This window comes from Bufo bufo, chromosome 3, assembly GCF_905171765.1.
Source record: "Bufo bufo chromosome 3, aBufBuf1.1, whole genome shotgun sequence".
Taxonomy (NCBI): domain Eukaryota; kingdom Metazoa; phylum Chordata; class Amphibia; order Anura; family Bufonidae; genus Bufo; species Bufo bufo.
The window spans coordinates 389,170,936-389,192,310 of NC_053391.1; the positions used below are offsets into that span (position 1 = coordinate 389,170,936).

The 21,375-nt window shown below is 45.4% G+C and overlaps 1 protein-coding gene across 4 annotated transcripts in view; it reads right to left on the reverse strand.

The window, feature by feature from the left end:
- The window catches only part of LOC120995510 (multidrug and toxin extrusion protein 2-like), a 104,647-nt gene that overhangs the window by 74,451 nt on the left and 8,821 nt on the right, over window positions 1–21,375 (reverse strand). Inside the window, exon 1 of one of the 4 annotated variants that reach the window (XM_040424773.1) lies at window positions 5,629–5,679. The exons of the other annotated variants lie outside the window; for them this stretch is intronic. The gene's annotated coding sequence lies outside the window, so the exon portion shown is untranslated. Of the gene's footprint in view, window positions 1–5,628; window positions 5,680–21,375 lie in introns of those variants that run through there. 4 annotated transcript variants of the gene reach the window in all.

The window sequence follows — 21,375 nt, forward strand, 5'->3', positions numbered from 1 at the left end:
ATTCTTGCTGGTATAACTTATAATATGCAAGTAGATGAAGATTTTAGAATAACAACTTTTCATATTAGTTTGATTAGGTTGATTCTGTATTCATAGGTTTGTAGAAGTTAGGATTAAGGTCTTTTTCTCAACTCTGTTCATGTTATAACATTTTTGCTGTGGAGAAGAGGCATGTGATCTCTGCTGAGTCAAATTCAGTTTTGAGAACTGCAAAAGTAAACCAAGCATCTGTGATAATATCTTGTAGGCAGAGAAACTGCCCAATAATCTTACAAAAACCTCTGGAAGAGCATGACATTGTGAATGGATTAATGGAATTTATTTACCAAAAAAATTACACATATAGAAACATAGAATGTGTCGGCAGATAAGAACCATTTGGCCCATCTAGTCTGCCCAATATACTGAATACTATGAATAGTCCCTGGCCCTATCTTATATGAAGGATGGCCTTATGCCTATCCCATGCATGCTTAAACTCCTTCACTGTATTTGCAGCTACCACTTCTGCAGGAAGGCTATTCCATGCATCCACTACTCTCTCAGTAAAGTAATACTTCCTAATATTACTTTTATACCTTTGCCCCTCTAATTTAAAACTATGTTCTCTTGTAGCAGTTTTTCCTCTTAAATATTTTCTCCTCTTTTACCTTGTCGATTCATTTTATGTATTTAAAAGTTTCTATCATATTCCCTCTGTCTCGTCTTTCTTCCAAGCTATACATGTTAAGGTCCTTTAATCTTTCCTGGTAAGTTTTATCCTGCAATCCATGTACTAGTTTAGGCTACTTTCACATTTGCGTTCGGAGCGGATCCGTCTGGTGTCTGCACAGACGGATCCGCTCCTATAATGCAAACGCTTGCATCCGTTCAGAACGGATCCGTCTGCATAACTGTTTTTTTCAGATCAGATTTTTCACTTCGTGAAAACTCAGATCAGACAGTATATTCTAACACAGAGGCATTCCCATGGTGATGGGGACGCTTCAAGTTAGAATATACTAAAAGAACTGTGTACATGACTGCCCCCTGCCGCCTGGCAGCACTCGATCTCTTACAGGCACCTGAGGGGTTAATTGTGCGTATCATAGCCCCCTGTAAGAGATCAGGTGCTGCCAGGCAGCAGGGGGCAGTTATTACACCATTCTCAGGATATTCTAACTTGAAGTGTCCCCATCACTATGGGAACGCCTCTGTGTTAGAATATACTGTCGGATCCGAGTTTCACGATCTAGCTCAAATCCGATGGTATATTCTAACATAGAGGCGTTCCCATGGTGATGGTGAAGCTTCAAGTTAAAATATACCATCGGATTGGAGAAAACTCCGATCTGATGGTATATTAATAGGGACTCCTGACTTTACAGTCAATGGGGACGGATCCGTTTGCAATTGCACCATATTGTGTCAACGTCAAACGGATCCGTCCCCATCGACTTACATTGTAAGTCTGGACGGATCCGTTTGGCTCCGCCCGGCCAGGCGGACACCTGAATGCTGCAAGCTGCGTTCGGGTGTCCGCCTGCTGAGCGGAACGGAGGCCAAATGGTGCCAAACTGATGCATTCTGAGCGGATCCGCATCCACTCAGAATGCATTGGGGCTGTACGGATCCGTTCGGGGCCGCTTGTGAGAGCCTTCAAACGGAACTCACACGCGGAACCCCGAACGCAAGTGTGAAAGTAGCCTTAGTAGCTCTTCTCTGAACTCTCTCCAAAGTATCAATATCCTTCTGGAGATATGGTCTCTAGTACTGCGCACAATACTCCAAATGAGGTCTCACTAGTGCTCTGTAGAGCGACATGAGCACCTCCCTCTTTCTACTGGTAATGCCTCTCCCTATACACCCAAGCATTCTGCTAGCATCTCCTGCTGCTCTATGACATTGTCTGCCTACCTTTAAGTCCTCTGAAATAATGACCCCTAAATCCCTTTCCTCAGATACTGAGGTTAGGACTGTATCACTGATTTTATATTCTGCTCTTGGGTTTTTCACGCCCCAGGTGCATTATCTTGCACTTATCAACATAAAATTTTAGTTGTCAGATTTTTGACCATTCCTCTAGTTTTCCTAAATCCTTTTCCATTTGGTGTATCCCTCCAGGAACATCAACCCTGTTACAAATCTTTGTGTCATCAGCAAAAAGACACACCTTACCATCGAGGCCTTCTGCAATTTCGCTGATAAAGATATTAAACAATATAGGTCCCAGAACAGATCCCTGAGGTACCCGACTGGTAACAAGACCATGGTCTGAATATACTCTATTGACTACAACCCTCTGTTGTCTGTCCCTCAGCCACTGCCTAATCCATTCAACAATATGGGAGTCCACGTACAGCCTTATTCTACATAATTAACCACCTCCCGACCGCCTAACGCAGGGATGCGTCCTGCGGGCGGCCGGGTTATTCCTCGTAGACGCATCGGCGCGTCAGCTCGCGAGATTTCCTGTGAACGCGCGCACACAAGAGCGCGCGTTCACAGGATCGGAAGGTAAATGAGCTGATCTACAGCCTGTAGATGCGATTTTTTTAACCCCTGAAAGGTATATCAGACGCTGTTTTGTTAACAGCGTCTGATATACCTGCTATCTGGTCGTCTGGTGGTCCCTTTTGCTTGGATCGACCACCAGAGGACACAGGCAGCTCTGTAAGTAGCACTACACCCCCCCCCCCCGTCACTTATTAACCCCTGATCACCCCATATAGACTCCCTGATCACCCCCCTGTCATTGATCACCCCCCTGTAAGGCTCCATTCAGACGTCCGTATGTGTTTTGCGGATCCACAAAACACGGACACCGCGGATCCGCAAAACACGGACACCGGCAATGTACTTTCCGCATTTTGCGGATCCGCACATTGCCAGAACTATATAGAAAATGCCTTTTCTTGTCCGCAATTGCGGACAAGAATAGGACATGTTCTATAGGCTCTACAAAAAATGCAGTGTTCGCCCGATTATGCCTGATCTTGTGCGCACACTTGCGTTCAGTCCGCCCCACCGCAGTGACAGAATTTTTTTTTTTCTGATCACTGCAAAAACACCGTAAAATCGCTGCGGCGCTATAAAAAGATCACTTTTGAGGGGCATGGTGAGTTCATAGAAGATTTTTTTTTTTTTGGCACAAGTTAGCGGAAATTGATTTATTTATGTTTTTCTTACAAAGTCTCATATTCCACTAACTTGTGACAAAAAATAAAATTTCACATGAACTCACCATACTCCTCACGGAATCCAAATGCGTAAATTTTTTTAGAGCATTTAGGGCATTTTTAGACATTTATATTCCAGACTTCTTCTCACGTTTTAGAGCCCCTAAAATGCCAGGCCAGTATAAATACCCCACATGTGACCCCATTTTGGAAAGTAGACATGCCAAGGTATTCGCTGAGGGGCATATTGATTCCGTGGGAGATTTTATTTTTTGTCACAAGTTAGCAGAAAGGGAGACTTTGTGAGAAAAAAAATAAAAAATAAAAAATATTTTCCGCTAACTTGTGCCAAAAAAAAAAATTCTATGAACTCGCCATGCCCCTCATGGAATACCTTGGGGTGTCTTCTTTCCCAAATGGTGTCACATGTGGGGTATTTATACTGCCCTGGCATTTTAGGGGCCCTAAAGCATGAGAAGAAGTCTGGAATCCAAATGTCTAAAAATGCCCTCCTAAAAGGAATTTGGGCCCCTTTGCGCACCTAGGCTGCAAAAAAGTGTCACACGTGTGGTATCGCCGTACTCAGGAGAAGTTGGGCAATGTGTTTTGGGGTGTCTTTTTACATATTCCCATGCTGGGTGAGAGAAATATCTCTCTAAAATGACTACTTTGTATAAAAAAAAATGGGAAAAGTTGACTTTTAGAGAGATATTTCTCTCACCCAGCATGGGTATATGTAAAAATACACCCCAAAACACATTGCCCTACTTCTCCTGAGTACGGCGATACCACATGTGTGACACTTTTTTGCAGCCAAGATGCGCAAAGGGGCCCAAATTCCAAAGAGCACCTTTAGGATTTCACAGGGCATTTTTTAAGCATTTGGATTCCAGACTTCTTCTCACGCTTTAGGTCCCCTAAAATGCCAGGGCAGTATAACTACCCCACAAGTGACCCCATTTTGGAAAGAAGACACCCCAAGGTATTTCGTGATGGGCATAGTGAGTTCATGGAAGTTTTTATTTTTTGTCACAAGTTAGTGAAATATGAGACTTTGTAAGAAAAAAAATAAATAAATAAAAAATCATCATTTTCCGCTAACTTGTGACAAAAAATAAAAAGTTCTATGAACTCACTATGCCCATCAGCGAATACCTTAGGGTGTCTACTTTCCGAAATGGGGTCATTTGTGGGGTATTTCTTCTGTCTGGGCATTGTAGAACCTCAGAAAACATGACAGGTGCGCAGAAAGTCAGAGCTGCTTAAAAATGCGGAAAGTCACATTTTTGCACCATAGTTTGTAAACACTATAACTTTTGCGCAAACCAATGAATATACACTTATTGCATTTTTTTTTATCAAAGACATGTAGAACAATAAATTTAGAGAAAAATTTATATAGAAATGTATTTTATTTTTTTTAAATTACAACTGAAAGTGAAAAATGTCATTTTTTGGCAAAAATTTCAGTCGATTTCGATTAATAACAAAAAAAGTAAAAATGTCAGCAGCAATGAAATACCACCAAATGAAAGCTCTATTAGTGAGAAGAAAAGGAGGTAAAATTCATTTGGGTGGTAAGTTGTATGACCAAGCAATAAACTGTGAAAGTAGTGTAGTGCAGAATTGTAAAAAGTGGTCTGGTCATTAAGGGTGTTTAGGCTAGGGGAGCTGAGGTGGTTAAGGGGGTTTAAGATAGGGGAGCTGAGGTGGTTAAAAAACTAATCTTTATTTCATGATGGAATAACCTTTGGATGGTAATATATTTTCCTCAAAAAGCATTTTATATAAAAAAAATCAGATTTAAATTTAAAAAAAAATCTTTTTTTTTTTTTTTCTTAATCATTGATTTTTATCCGCCCTGAAAACAGGAAACCCAAAGAAGAACCCAGGGAGGTTAAAAAAAATTAAAAAAGAAAGAAGAAGAAGAAGGAGTGCTGTTGTGGGCTCCAGAAAATCAAATTAACGGTGTATTTAACTGTTTCCCCTTCCCCCACAATGGCACTACGAGAAAAAACACAGGAAAAACACATCCTAGGTAGGTACCACTACTTGTATAACTTTCTACCGAATGGAAGGATCAAAGGAACGAAGGTTAAGTGGATAGTGTCCGAAAAAGGTAAAAGACCAAGTTACAGCCCTGCAGATGTTCAAATGCATAAGCGCTTTAAGGCTAAGCAGTAGCAACAGAATGAGTAGACTGGGCTTTTAATTCTGCAGGAGGAGAACGTCCCGAAGATAAATACACTAGTCATATACCCAATCTAACCCATATAGCCAAGGAGCTTAGTTGCAGGCCTGCTTTTATTAGGACCCTGGAAACAAAAAGAGCAGAAGTTTTCTCCATTTGGCAAGATACTGTAATAAACATTGCCTAACAGAATTAAATATTTCTTCACCTTCTGTCTTAAGGTTCTCACAAAAGGAAAGTAAAACAATCTCCTATAAACCTATAAAAATTTGAGCTTACCTTAGGAAGGAAGGCAGTGTCCTCTTCTCCACTGTACCAGTCTGATAATGGTTTCTTGCTTAGGCTACTTTCACACTCGCGTTTTGTGCGGATCCGTCATGAACTGATCAGTTTGTATTATCTGTAACATAGCCAAGACGGATCCGTCTTGAACACCATTGAAAGTCACTGGGGGACGTATCAGTTTTCTATTGTGCCAGATTGTGTCAGTGAAAACTGATCCGTCCCCATTGACTTACATTGTGTGCCAGGACGGATCCGTTTGGCTCAGTTTCATCAGACGGACACCAAAACGCTGTGTTTTGGTGTCCGTCTCCAAAGCAGAATGGAGACTGAACTGATGCAAACTGATGCACCTTGGGTTCACAAGATCTTGGGGAGATACTGATCATTATTAAAAGCAGACCCGGATTTGGAGAAAGTTTGCCCAGACTACCCAGCAATAACGTTTAGAAGGGGACGCATCATAGGGGATGCATTGGTACATAGCCACTTTGAAACCCCAGTCAAAAGTACATGGCTGTCCAACCGGAAATCAGGGACTTTTAGGTGTGGAAAATGTAAGGCGTGCCCCTTTGTGGCGATAGGGGACACCTTCACCGATAGTACCCAGAGACACATCTATAAAACTTGTGCATTTGCAAACTGTAATACGGTGGGGGTTGTGTACCTAGCCCAATGTGATTGTGAACCTGCAGGATGTTCAAGAAGAGAATCCTTGAAAATGTGGGAGATATCCGCAATAAGCGTGACAAACCACTTTCTAGACATCATGGAGGCAATATATACGATCACTACGGTTCTCCATGATTGAGACAATAAAGCAGTCTATTAGAGGTGGAGACGTTGATAGGATTCTAAGGCAGAAAGAGTCTAAATCGATTTACATTTTAAATACCGTTATACCTGCTGATCTTAATGAAAGTATTGATTATACGTGTTTTTTGTGAATGGCCAACCAACGAATTATACAATGGGCATCTATGTTCTTACCTTTTAGGTACATAACATCTAATGGGAATATGTAGCCAATTCCTTCAGTACCATGGACTTGTTTGCCCTTTGGTCTTTTAACCTCTCTAATGGTTTTAACTCTGAATGTAAAACATAGAGGTTTATATTTTTATTCAGGTTTGACTCCCTCCTATTATGCATAATATAATATGTATTTTTTTTAAATAATTTTTCTATTCATCTATTAAACTCATTAATCATGTAATACCCCCGTAGGTTGCCCGCTCTTTTGATCTGTTTCTGATGGTGTAGAGGACCTTACAGAATAATCATGTGATACATCACATGATCGCTCCTGATTTGGTCATGTTATTTATTTGCTACGGCTGGATTTGTCTCCTGTTTAACCGATCACGTGACTCATCACATGACTTTGTCATGTGGTGTCGCGCTATGCGGCCGCCAGCTGGTTTTGTGATGCAATATGCGTTTGGGCGCCAAATATCTCAGCCACTTTATCATGGACACCCTGCTGCAGCGGGCTCTTCATTACATCTAGTCAACGCTATATCTGGAAACTGTGCTGCTTGGGGGATCAGGACTTAAACTATGGGACGCGCAAGTATCACTGGGCTGTCTATCTTGACAGCAGAATTTAGATTTTTAACTTGTGTTTGCTTTATAAGAGGGGGCCAGATGATCTATTGGCCATGATAACTAGTGATTTACCCATCATGATCTACTACTATATCTGTGCTGATTGCATAATAGGGGGCCAGATGACCTACTGGCCACTATAACCGGTGATTGATCTCTTGTAGTATTGGTGGTTCTTGGTAGCAGCATTCTGTCAGATCACTATATCTGTTACCACTGCTGGAAGGCAGCACTACTGACAGTGATTTTTCATGGTCCCCCGATGAGCCCTTAAACTATACAGGGCGAAACGCATTGGGTCTATTTGACTAGAATATTGGGACACTTAGACTAATTTGCAATGAGTTGGCACATTTTGCTTTATTGTGAGTGGAAACAGTATCCGACATTTTACTAGTGAATATTCTTTGTATCTAGAAGTTAAAAAAATTTAGTTTTTTGGCATTTATGTTAGGTCATTAAACAAATGTGCTTTAGGCCATACCACTACGGTGGGCCGCCTCGTTTCTAGGGTCATCTAGGGGCATTCAGGAGGTTTCTGAATACGGGATCGCCCCTGTTGGGGCGGCCATTCCGTTTGTAGGAAGGGCCGACAGCAGAGGGACAGAATTAGGGATAGTCTCCATTTAGGTACCGATATCTATACTTATATGAGTGCCCTAATCCTCACTATTTAATTATTATTTTGTATATGTATATGTACATTTAGGGAGGTAGGTAGTTCGGTTTGTGTGTCCATCTGGAGGCATAGGAAGTCATCGGAACGCTAGAGAAATGTAAGTAGGGACCATGTGGTCTGTCTTTGATTGACCTATCTGGACTTTGGCATGAAACAGAATTTTACACTATGTTTTTACAGTCTTTGGATAATATGGCCTCATCTAAATGGGCTTTTGACCGAGCTGTCTGTCCAGGAATATAAGTAAGTGACCCCTATTGGGTTGAAATACTAGTAACCTTGTATGAGGGCTGATTCTGATATATCTCTAACTTCCATTTACAGGTGGGATGTATCTAATGGTCCGCTTGGTCCCATACACATATCAGCATCTGCGTATCCGATCCTATGTCCTCCACATGTATCATAAGTATATCTTAACTATCTTTCTATGTAACGGTTTACCCATGACTGTCTTCTGACCCCCTGATGAACCTAGCAATAGGGGAAACGCGTCGGGGTATTAATGAGAAATAGCCTGGGAACATATTGTCATCAAAATATTCCTTTTAGGCTTCTCATTACGGTGCTGTAGGATTTATCCTTTCCTCTGCACCTGTATATATTTGTCTCAGTTTTTCATCTATGTGGGCTGTAATCTGCACAGGCATTAATTAACTGTGACACAGCTAATGTCCGTTATATATACGGGACAGCCAGGTATCGCTTATTGAGAGGAGGGTATACGCAGGGCAGTCAGTCCAGGAACGAGGACAGGGAGTCTCCACCATCAGGGGACGTCCCTGGGCTGAGCAGTGATTCGGGTGAGAGTAGGGACAGGTTAGACATCTATACACTCCCCTATATACTGCCCTGTGTACACCATACCTCTATAACCAGATCACTAGGTGGCTGCCCCGTGTAAACAGTGTTTATAATTGATATTGTTTGTTTCACAATTTTTTTCACTGGTGAATCACAAAGGTGGTATTATTTTATTTGATTATATCAGTAAAAGTTACGTTTTAAAGGGTCAAACTCTGCTGGAACTTTCTATATTTCATGACCCCTTCATAAATTGATTATTAACTCAGCTGGATATTTATTATATGTACATTACCCTCTTCTTTATGTTGATGGGGGGTTATATTTTAATGCATATTTATTAAAGGCTACGTTTTAATTTGGTGGTAGTCTGTGAATTGCTCTGGTATATATACTGCCTGTAGTAACTGTACCCCCTGACAGGTTATAGTCTTAGCTGATTATTTTGATGAGTTCTACACAAAGTATTTTTTTTTTCAGTCTAAAAGAACGGATCTCAGACGGATATTGATAAAACGGATGCAAAATGTGCATAACTGAGCATAAACAAATCAGTTTTTTTTTTTTGCTTATTTTTCTGTTCTTTTGACAGATCAGAAGGACGGAAAACTAAACGGTGATGTGAACCCGGCCTAAGATCTTTAATTGAAATAGAGAAAAGTGGCTCAAATGGCAGCATGGTAACAGCATTAAAAACTAGATTCAAATACCAAGGGAAAAAGCTGACCAGAGGCACTGGGGTGGCTCTCGACACTGCTTTAGAATCTAACTACTCGGAGTTCAGAAGCAAAACTCTGGTCAAAAAGAACAGATAGGGTAGACACGTGAACCTTCCACAACCTGGGAAACAGGAATAGAGACTGGAAGCCTTTCAGAGTTGAAGGAACGTACTTCCAAACCCTAGGAAAAACGGAATGGTAACTTTTTTCCTGCTTTTAAGAATGGTAGAGTTCAGATTAGAAGAAAAACCCTTAGAAACAGTTCCACTCCTTGTCCTTAAGCTTGGAGTGTGGTCCTCTGGAATCAGTAGCTAGGAGGAAACAACCATATAAACCAATTTCTTCCTTTTATGGTGAAATCATTAAGTTGCAGGACTCTCCTATCCAGCGATCATTTGTTAGATGGTCGGCGGATATCCCAGAGTTGGAGGACTCTCATTTGGAGGAATGGCGTCTGGGGTGGAGGAGATCTGTCGTGAGCTCTCGAGATCAACTCATTCAGGTCAAATGGATGCATAGGGTATATCTGACTCCGGTGCGTCTATATCAGATGCGGCAGATACCAAATCCTGGATGCGACAGGTGTGGAAGTGACAGAGGATCCTTTTTCCACATGGTTTGGTCGTGTCCGTCTTTACAAATTTATTGGAAGGGGGTGTGTAATTTCATTAATGTTAAACTGGGTCTACCAGGGATCTGTGATCCTATTGTTTGTGTTTTGGGGCTAGTTGCTGATGCGACTCCTTTCAAATATTGTAGAATACTGCTACGACTCTTAATGTTCTATGGTAGGAAGAACATACTCTTGAACTGGAAACCTCCCAAGTGTCCCACGGTAAACCAATGGGTACAACTGATTAACAATGATCTTCAGATGTACAAGTTGACCTATGAAGCAAGAGGGACCCCTGGTCGGTTTGACAAAATCTGGGGTATGTGGGTGCAGGCGGAGGGTACAGTTTGAGGTCCATTACTGGTTGGGACTGTGTCACCCAAGTGTGTGTTTGTGTGTGCGGATGTGAGTAAGTGTGTGCAGACCTCTATTTCCCTTCCTTTTTTGCGACAACAAGAATGTTTTGTAACTAAATACATTTATGTCTCTTACTGTCGTATGTTATGACATTGATGGAATTGTCTGGTCATGCTTACGTGTGTGACTGTTCTGCAGAATTGTTTTTTCCCTATGGGATTGTTGTATTACCTTTGAAAATGTTAAATAAACACTATTAAAAAAGAAGAAAAACCCTTACTTCCAAATAAAGTTTATTATTTTTACTTGTGGTCGTGGCTAAAATACGAACTTGGGCAGCGCGCCTGCCTAGAACCTAAACCGGCTGGTGTGTGCCTGGAGCCGGGTACGAGAGCAGCCTAAAATGGGGCTGCCCTAAGGAGGACCCTTGGAATGAAGGGAATGGGTGGGTGGGTCCATGAACCGGAACGCCTACTAAGGTGAGGGAAGAGGGGTTTATAAAGGCTCAAGCCCCTCCCACAAATGCAGGCTGAACTTCAGCCTTACCAACTTGTGGTCGTGGCTAAAATACGAACTTGGGCAGCGCGCCTGCCTAGAACCTAAACCGGCTGGTGTGTGCCTGGAGCCGGGTACGAGAGCAGCCTAAAAGGGGGCAAAAAAGAAATCAACATAGTTAAGGTACAAGACTTTATTACCTTATAATACCAATGACCGAAACGCCTGCGAAATCTCCACCTGTGGGTTAGGTATGTATCTGGTGAAGCAAGACGAACGCCACCTTCCCATCTTTCGGATGACATGGGCGGGGACCCCATGCCGGGAAGCCGCAGAAGCCGCTCCAATGCAGAAGGAATGGCCGGATATAGCGCCGGGGTCAAACCCCAAGCCAGCAGCAACCGTGCGGATGTGGCTGATGAACTGGTGAGAGCGCCATCGAGATGTGGTAGTAGAGTGCTGTGAGGTGTAGCATCCTGGAGGGCGAGCATGAGCTGGCCAAACACCTGTACCGGGCACCATTTATTACCAGTCGGGAAAAACTGAACCTCCGCCTGTTTGACTAGTCTTGGTGGAAATTAACTTCAGCGTGTAATGGTCTAGATTCCGCACCAGCTGTTCTCTGTGCAGACTGCACCGCCCTGCCGTACTGCAAGTGAACTCGCCTGGCCTAAGGAAGCCGTAAAAGCCCAAATACATGGCAGCTTTAACCCCTTAAGGACCGGGCTCATTTTCACCTTAAGGACCAGGCCATTTTTTGCAAATCTGACCAGTGTCACTTTAAGTGCTCATAACTTTAAAACGCTTTGACTTATCCAGGCCATTCTGAGATTGTTTTTTCGTCACATATTGTACTTCATGACACTGGTAAAATGAAGTCAAAAAAATTATTTTTTTTGCACAAAAAAATACCTAATTTACCAAAAATTTGAAAAAAATTAGCAAATTTCAAAGTTTCAGTTTCTCTACTTCTGTAATACATAGTAATACCCCAAAAAATTGTGATGACTTTACATTCCCCATATGTCTACTTCATGTTTGAATTGTTTTGGGAATGATATTTTATTTTTTGGGGATGTTATAAGGCTTAGAAGTTTAGAAGCAAATCTTGAAATTTTTCAGAAATTTACAAAAACTCAATTTTTAGCGACCAGTTCAGGTCTGAAGTCACTTTGCGAGGCTTACATAATAGAAACCACCCAAAAATGACCCCATCTAAGAAACTACACCCCTCAAGGTATTCAAAACTGATTTTGCATACATTGTTAACCCTTTAGGTGTTGCACAAGAGTTATTGGCAAATGGGGAGGAAATTTGAGAATTTCATATTTTTGTCAAATTTTTCATTTTAACCCATTTTTTCCACTAACAAAGCAAGGGTTAACAGCCAAACAAGATTGTATCTTTATTGCCCTGACTCTGCCGTTTACAGAAACACCCAATATGTGACCGTAAACTACTGTACGGCCACACAGCGGGGCGTAGAGTGAAAGGTGCGCCGTTTGGTTTTTGGAAGGCTGATTTTTATGGACTGGTTTTTTGACACCATGTCCCATTTGAAGCCCCCTGATGCACCCCTAGAGGAGAAACTCCCTAAAAGTGACCCCATCTAAGAAACTACACCCCTCAAGGTATTCAAAACTGATTTTACATACGTCGTTAACCCTTTAGGTGTTGCACAAGAGTTATTGGCAAATGGGGATGAAATTTGAGAATTTCATTTTTTTGCCTAATTTTCAATTTTAACCCATTTTTTCCACTAACAAAGCAAGGGTTAACAGCCAAACAAGATTGTATCTTTATTGCCCTGACTCTGCCGTTTACAGAAACACCCCATATGTGGCCGTAAACTACTGTACGGGCACACAGTAGGGCGTAGAGTGAAAGGTGCGCGGTTTGGTTTTTGGAAGCCAGATTTTGCTGGACTGGTTTTTTGACACCATGTCCCATTTGAAGCCCCCCTGATGCACCCCTAGATTAGAAATTCCATAAAAGTGACCCCATCTAAGAAACTACACCCCTCAAGCTATTCAAAACTGATTTTACAAACTTTGTTAACCCTTTAGGTGTTGCACAAGATTTAATGGAAAATAGAGACACAATTTCAAAATTTCACATTTTTGGCAGATTTTCCATTTTAATATTTTTTTTTAATATTTTTTTTCCAGTTACAAAGCAAGGGTTAACAGCCAAACAAAACTCAATATTTATGGCCCTTATTCTGTAGTTTACAGAAACACCCCATATGTGGTCGTAAACTGCTGTACGGGCACACGGCAGGGTGCAGAAGGAAAGGAATTCCATACGGTTTTTGGAAGGCAGGTTTTGCTGGACTGATGCACCCCTAGAGTAAAAACTCCAAAAAAGTGACTCCATTTTAGAAACTACGGGATAGGGTGGCAGTTTTGTTGGTACTAGTTTAGGGTACATATGATTTTTGGTTGCTCTATATTACACTTTTTGTGCAGCAAGGTAACAAGAAATAGCTTTTTTGGCACGTTTTTTTTTGTTATTTACAACATTCATCTGACAGGTTAGATCATGTGGTATTTTTATAGAGCAGGTTGTCACGGACACGGCGATACCTAATATGTATACATTTTTTTTTATACAATAACTTCATTTTTAAAACCAAAAAAATGTTTTAGTGTCTCCATATTCTAAGAGCCATAGTTTTTTCAGTTTTTGGGCGATTATCTTGAGTAGGGTCTCATTTTTTGCGGGATGAGATGACGGTTTGATTGGCACTATTTTGGGGTGCATATGACTTTTTGATCGCTTGCTATTACACTTTTTGTGACGTAAGATGGCAAAAAATGGCTTTTTTTACACTGTTTTTATTTTTTTACGGTGGTCATCTGAGGGGTTAGGTCATGTGATATTTTTATAGAGCCGGTCGATACGGACGCGGCGATACCTAATATGTATACTTTTTTTTTTATTTATGTAAGTTTTACAGAATGAGTTCATTTTTGAGCCATAGTTGAGCCATAGTTTTTTCAGCTTTTGGGCGATTATCTTGAGTAGGGTCTCATTTTTTGCGGGATGAGATGACGGTTTGATTGGTACTATTTTGGCGTACATGCCACTTTTTTGATCACTTTTATTACCTTTTTTGGGAAGTAAGGTGGGCAAAATTTCAATTTTCTCATAGTTTTTATTTTTTTATTTTTATGGCTTTCACCATGCGGGGAAAGTAACATGACCATTTTATAGATCAGGTCGTTACGGACGCGGCGATACCTAATATGTGTAGTTTATTTTATTTTTTTAATTTTTATTCAGTGATAAATGTTTTTTTTTTTATCTTAACTTTTTTCACTTTTTTTTACATTTTTGTGACCCAGACCCACTTGGTTCTTGAAGATCCAGTGGGTCTGGTGTCTGTATAATACAGTACAGAACAATATATATTGTTCTGTACTGTATTTTACTTACACTGAACAGATCTGTGCTTTTAGCATAGATCTGTTCAGCACCATGGACAGCAGGACGCCTGAGCAGGCGTCCTGTTGCCATGGGAACCCTCCCCGTCTGCTCAGAACTTCGCAGACGGGGAAGGGTAAGCACGGGGCTGAGGGGGGCTCTCTGGGGGCTCTCTCCCTCTCCATCGGGGGGCTGCAAAGGCACAGCAGCCCCCCGATGGAGAGGGAGGGAGCTCCCTGACCGATGACAGTTAACTTTTTCCATACAGCGGTCCGTACGGACCGCGGTATGGAAAGGGTTAAACGGCTGACATCTTCACAGATGTCAGCCGTTTATACCAGGGTGCCAGCAATGTGCTGGCACCCTGGTACAACCACTAGAAGCCAACGATCGTTCATGGGGAGGCGGGCAGGGGATCGCGATCCCGCCTGCCGCACCGCCCGCCTCCCGCAACGCCCCCACCGCCTGCGACACCCCCCCCGCACCACCCTCCGGCATAAAATCGTGCAGGGGGGGTGAAAAATATTTATTTTAGCCACTCTAAAGTTTCTGATCCCCGCGGTCAGGGACCGCGGCGATCAGAAACTGCAAAAAGCGCAGCAAACCGCAGGTCTGAATTGACCTGCGGTTTGCTGCGATCGCCGATACGGGGGGGTCAAATGACCCCCCCCTGCATTGTTACGGGATGCCGGCTGAATGATTTCAGCCGAAATCCCGTTCCAATTAACCCCTGGGGCGCCGGAATACAGATTTTAATTCAGGACGTACCGGTACGTCCTGGGTCCTTAAGGACTCGGGAAATAGGGCGTACCGGTACGTCCTAGGTCCTTAAGGGGTTAAAGACCAAGCTGGAGAAGGGCCCAAAAGGAGCACCATCCAGGGCTGAAGACAATCTCCGGAACATCTCCCCAGTGACGCCCTGTCTGCGGGACAGGGGATTGGGCCTACCCTTCTGGACCCCTCGCAAGGTGGCCTTAATCACGTGCGCAGAAAAAATGGACCCGCCCCCTGGGTTGCGGAGCATGGTGTGGTGTTGGACGCCCGCCAGGTACAACTTAATGGTATTGTAGGAGAGTTGTAACTGGTGGTGACCATGGGCAATGAAGGCCATGATGAAAGGAATGTCCGCCAGGCCACCCTGCGGGTGCAGACGCGAAGACTCCTGGAAGGTTCTCAGGCCTGAAAGATAGTTCCTGGCCGTACTGGGGGCGAGGGACTGCTGCGCCAGGTCTCTTGCCGAAGAGACGAGCATGCCTAGTCCATTGTCAGGGAACTGAAAGCCGGGGTGGGATATCTGAGCGGCTCGGCCTCTGGCATGACCTGAAAAAAAAGAGTGTGAAATTAAACCGGGATAGTGCGTCAGCTGCCACATTTTGCTGACGCGGAATGTGGCTACAATGCAAATGAAAGTTGTGTGACAGGGCCAGCCAAACCAGCTGGCGCAATAGTGCCATGATTTTGGGGGACTTGGCCCTGCCCTTGGCTAAGATGTCGACCAAGGCCTGGTTGTCTGTCACGAACATCACTGGCAAGTTCGCCCAGAGGTGACCCCATGCCTGGGCTGCTGCAACGATGGGGTACAACTCGAACAGGGAGGAGGTGCGGATGGACTCGGCCTCCTCTAGGATAGAAGTGGGCCAATGGTCCGCTAGCCAATGGGGACCCCAAATAGCCGCGTAGCCGCAGGATGCAGCAGCGTCCGAAAAAAATAGTTGGGCAGGAGGGAGACCAAGGAGACACAAAAAAGGAGACGCCGTTCCATCGGGACAGGAACAATTCCCACAAGGCCAGGTCTGCCATGGCCTGGCCGTCCAACCGGATGACGCTGTCCTGCTCGGGTGCTGAGGGAAGAAGCTGGAGCAGCCTCAACACGAAAGTCCTCCCCTGGGGCATGATCCTAGAGGCAAAATTGAGCCGCCCCAGAAGATATTGCAACTCGACTCTAGTGAGGCACCCCGTGGAAGCCGCCTGGGAAATGACCTCCCGACACTGAGCGAGTTTCTCTTCCGGGAGGCTGGCCTGCAATAGAACTGAATCCAGGACGATGACCAGGAACGAGACCCTCATGGCGGGACCCTCAGTCTTTGACTCTGCGACCGAAACAGCCAGACTGGCGAACATCTCCAGGAGGACGGTGAGAATGCCAGACCCGCCCTGCGGGTCATCCACGACGAGAAAGTCATCGAGGTAGTGGATGACTGACCGGAGGCCCCCGTGATGGACCAAGATCCAATGTAGTGCCTTGGCCAGTTGGTCGAATAACCAGGGGCTACTCTTGGATCCAAACGTGAGTCTGTTGGCGAAAAAATACTGCCCGGCCCACTCAAAAAATACTGCCCGGCCGTAGAACTGCCACAACTGAGGTTGGATGGGAAGGAGCTTAAACGCATCGGCGATGTCCACCTTTGCCAACCAAGCGCCCTTACCATGCAACAGGATGGCCTGAATTGCATCGTCCACTGAGGAGTAACGCATGGCAAATTCCTCCGAGGGAATCAGGGAATTAAGGCTAGGGATTCCGGAAACATGAGGGGCGGACAGGTCATAAATCAACCTTTTTTTATTGGTATTTTTCTTCGATACTAAGCCGATGGGGTTGATTCGCCATAAAGAAAACAGGATGAGCGGGAAAGGGCCTATGAGAAATCCTTTAGCCACTTCCCACTGGAGCAACTCGCTAGTTGTTGGAGGGTCCAGGGTGGCCGACAGCAGATTCCTGCCTTCCCAGGGAACCTGTGGCAGCGTGATGAGCCCTGTGTGGAACCCCTGGCGGAAGCCGGCCAACAGGAACGCCACAAAGTCCTGATGATGGTGATCCTGAAGGAGCGCCGCCAAGAGGTCCACGTTAATGTCGGCTAGTCAGGACCCTTTAGCAGACTTTTTGGGGCAGGCGGACCGTGGATGGGCCCTGAAGCACAGGGAGCAGACGTGGAGGGATCTGCAGCTGGCATAAGAGCACCCCCCTGAGTTGAAATTGTTGCAGACCTGGCTTTTTCCCCAAATAGACAATGGGTCTGCCCAGTTTGTCAGTGGAGGGATTAGACGGAAAAGACCCGGAGGTGCCCGGGAGGGCCCTGTCCGGAGACGGGTGGGCGCTATTTGGGCACCATTCAGAAGAGTGGAAGATTGATTGACACGTCGCACAGTTGGGTGCCCTGAGGCCAGCGAAGTGACGACAGAAGAGCTCCGTGTCAATCAAAGACCAGCTGGTGACATACTGGAATTGCGCCAACGCTGCCGCCGCCTTAGCCGAAAAGGAACGATGGTAGTCGTAGAAGGCCGACCCACCATACTTGTGCCCCAGGTCAGTGACCAGGTACAAGTAGCTGTCCAGCTCTTCTCTCCTCTCCGGCTGTGCGGTGCAGATGATGTCTCTGAAGAGGCTGAAAGCCAAGACAAACTCAGGGATTGTCAACTTGCGGTTAAGCCGCGAGTCCTTGGCCCGGAGGACCACCGACACATCGCCACAGTTGATGACCCTGTTCTCGGGTACGTCTTGAGCGGCAATGAGGATTGACGCCAGGTTGACATCTTTCCCTGCCAGAATGTCTCTTTTGAGGTTGTCGGGAATGAAGTGAGAGGGGGACACCTGGGGAATGGGCCTTGGCGTACCTGTAGCCAGCCAACCCGATGTAGATGGTGCCATCAGCGGGACGGGTGCCGGGGGTGCCATGGGTGGCCGGGATTCCAGCTCTGAAACCCTTGCCCGAACATCTGCTGCCGAGTCGACCAAGGAGTTTAGGGTCGACTGTAGCTGCACCAGTGACAACTGGATGGACGACGCCTCCTGCTGCACTGCCGAAGTGCTGGGGCTGGTCATAAACAGCTTGTACAGCTCTGCCTTCCTTGCGGTGGCCGGGTGCGGAATGCCTCTTCGGTTCAGCTCAGCCAATAGCTTTGGTATGGTCCAGCTCCAAAGGGATGATGGACCCGCCTGGCCTGATATGATCGAGCCGGAGACGGACAGGCCGTCCTCCATATCCGAAGCACGAGACATGGCAGTGCGGAATAAGAACCCGTAGGATGGCTCAGTAGAACCTGACCTGAATAGGACCGATTGGAACGGAAAAATAGGAAAAACCCCTGTAAATAAAGTAACAGGCGAAAATTTGAAAGTGCAGAGGAAACGGGTGACCTCAAACCTGTTGGAACCAGGCGAACTGGCCAGGATGGGGCGCACCCCTAGGTCAAGTAACCATCTGAGCGCATCGGACCAGATACTTGACTGGAGAGAGCCGCCTGAGCGTACCAGGCGGTTGACAGAAGAGAAGGCGCATAGCCATGAGATAGAAGCTGCGCGTAGCAGCGGCCCGCGGAGGACGGCAGACTGACATGCTAACCTTGAAGCCATGGAAAGTAAAGAACGACCGGGGGAGCAGCCGAAGGATGGCCCCTTAGAAAGACTCGGATAAGACAAAGGACAGGTGCGTGAAACCCATGCGTTAGAGAGGAAACATGAAGACCTGGGCGTACCAGGAATGTACCGTGCCCTGGGCGAACCAGGGGAGACAATGTGACAAAACCAGAACCGTGACAAGACCAGCGACAGTGCCCTGGAGACAAAATAAGCGGCTATGACATAACGACAACAGTGGCCTGGGCGAACCAGGAAGACGAGACAATCCTGGGCGTGACCAGGTGCCAGAAAGCACGAGGGAAGCCGAGCGAGTCCTGCGCAGGATACCCACCCTGCTAGGTTACAGATGGTGCACCCCAATGTGGAGCCCCTGTTTTTTTTTTGTTTTTTTTTTACTGATATTGCGGGTTTTGTACTTCCATGTTTTTTTGTTTTTTTTTCTAATAATGCATTTTTTTTTTAATTGTGTTTTTTATTTTATTTTATTTTTACCATGACAGGGATGGTCGGACTGGGAGACTCATGCCCAGGGGCCCACCCCTAGCGGAGCCAGGACCGCGCAGTGACCTGGAGATCCTAAACCCTCATGCCTGGGTGTTTGCTAGCAGACTGGCTACCAGCTTGTGTGGTCCGAGCGAAGGACTGTACCGGGACCCATGGGTGGTATGAAGACCTATGTGGAATGATAACATGAGGGCCGGGCATGCGGGGAGAAGCCCGACAAGTACTAGTTATTCTCCCCCCTTTCCTATTAGGCCTGGCTGCCTGTGAGCCCGCGCTCCACATGGAACGCAAGCCGACACAGCAAGGAGCCCGGCCAGGGGGTGAGTGACAGCAATGCCACTCAGAAGGAGCGAGCCGGCCAACCAGTCTCCCCCACGAATCCCCCCCCCCTCCCCCCGAGGATGGAGAAAGCCGAGCCAGCTCCAAGGTGCGTCCCCCACCGCAGAGCCGCCAGCCGCCGGAAGGCAGGGGGAACGAGTGGTGACCGGAACCAGGAAGCCCGTGCGTTCCACCCTGGAACGCACGCCTCCGTGCGCCGTCCTCGGCCGAAGGAGCGAGCCGACCAACCAGGCCCCCCCACGAACCCCCCCCCCCGGGTATGAAGAGAGCAGGCGGTGATCAGAACCAGGAATCGCATGCGGTAAGGAGCCGGACTGCCGCTGTCCTCTGCTCCGCGAAAGTGCCTCATACTTACCCACTAGAAGAGAAGAACTCTGCGCGAGGCGGCCGGAGGAACAAGGAGACACACGTAGCAAACACAAGTGCAAAATCCATGAACCGGAACGCCTACTAAGGTGAGGGAAGAGGGGTTTATAAAGGCTCAAGTCCCTCCCACAAATGCAGGCTGAACTTCAGCCTTACCAACTTAACCGCAACCTCTCAAATTCCACGTTGTCAGATTTAGGCTACTTTCACACCAGCGTTTTTGCTGGATCCATCTTGGATCAGCAAAAACGCTTCCGTTACTAATAATACATCCGTCTGCATCCGTTATGAACAGATCCGGTTGTATTATCTTTAACATAGCCAAGATGGATCAGTCATGAACACCATTTAAAGTCAATGGGGGACGGATCCGTTTTCTATTGTGTCAGAGAAAATGGATCCGTCTCCATTGACTTACATTGTGTGTCAGGACGGATCCATCTTTCTCCGCACCACATCGCGGACAGAAAAACGCTGCTTGCAGCGTTATTCTGTCCGCGATGTGGACGCAACCAAACGGAACGGAATGCATTCTGGTGCATTCCGTTTCGTTCAGTTTTGTCCCCATTGACAATAATTGGGGACAAAACGGAAGTGTTTTCCCCCGCTATTGAGACCCTATAATGGATCTCAATAACGGAAAGCGCAAGTGTGAAAGCAGCCTTAGACCACATACCTAAGGGTGTCTGACTGGTCCATGGTACATGGTAACTAGTGTTAAGCGAACTTGTGTTTCAAGTTCGGCATACAAGGTTCAGGTTATCTAAGAATTCTGTTGTCACAGACCATAAGTTATATTCCGTGGTAGCGGAATCCATAACGGAATTCTTATATAACCCGAACCTTGTACGCCAAACTTGAAACCACAAGTTTGCTCATCCCTATTGGTAACCCCCACAAGAGACAATTTTTTATAAATTTTAGCAATAGCCACATCTATTTTAGGAGCTTATCCCAGGTATCACAAATCTCCTCCTCAAAGGAATATTTCATTTTCATTCCTCTTTTAATAAAATATATATATATATCTTTTTATCTGGTTTCTTCCATTTATTTAGAATGAGGGAAAGCAATTTTGATGGACCGTGAAACATCTATAATGACGTTCTTCCAGCCATTCAAATATTAAAAAGGGGTTGTGCAAGGGTTTTATATTGATGACCGATCCTCATGATAGGTTATCAATATCCGATCGCCAGGGGTCAGACCCAGAACCCTCACTAATCAGCTGTTAGAAGAGGAGGTGGCACTCCATGAGAGCGTTGCTGCCCCTTCATTACACTGCCCGTCGTCTCGGAAGTGCAGTGTAATTACAAGTTCACTTGAATGGAGCAAGTGCTTGTAACTACGCTACTCTTCCGCTACAGGGGAGACGACGCGCAATGTAATGAAGAAGAAGCAGCACTTGCCTCTTCAAACAGCTGATCGGTGAGGATGGTTGGTGTTGGACCCCCCACGATCAGATATTGATGACTTA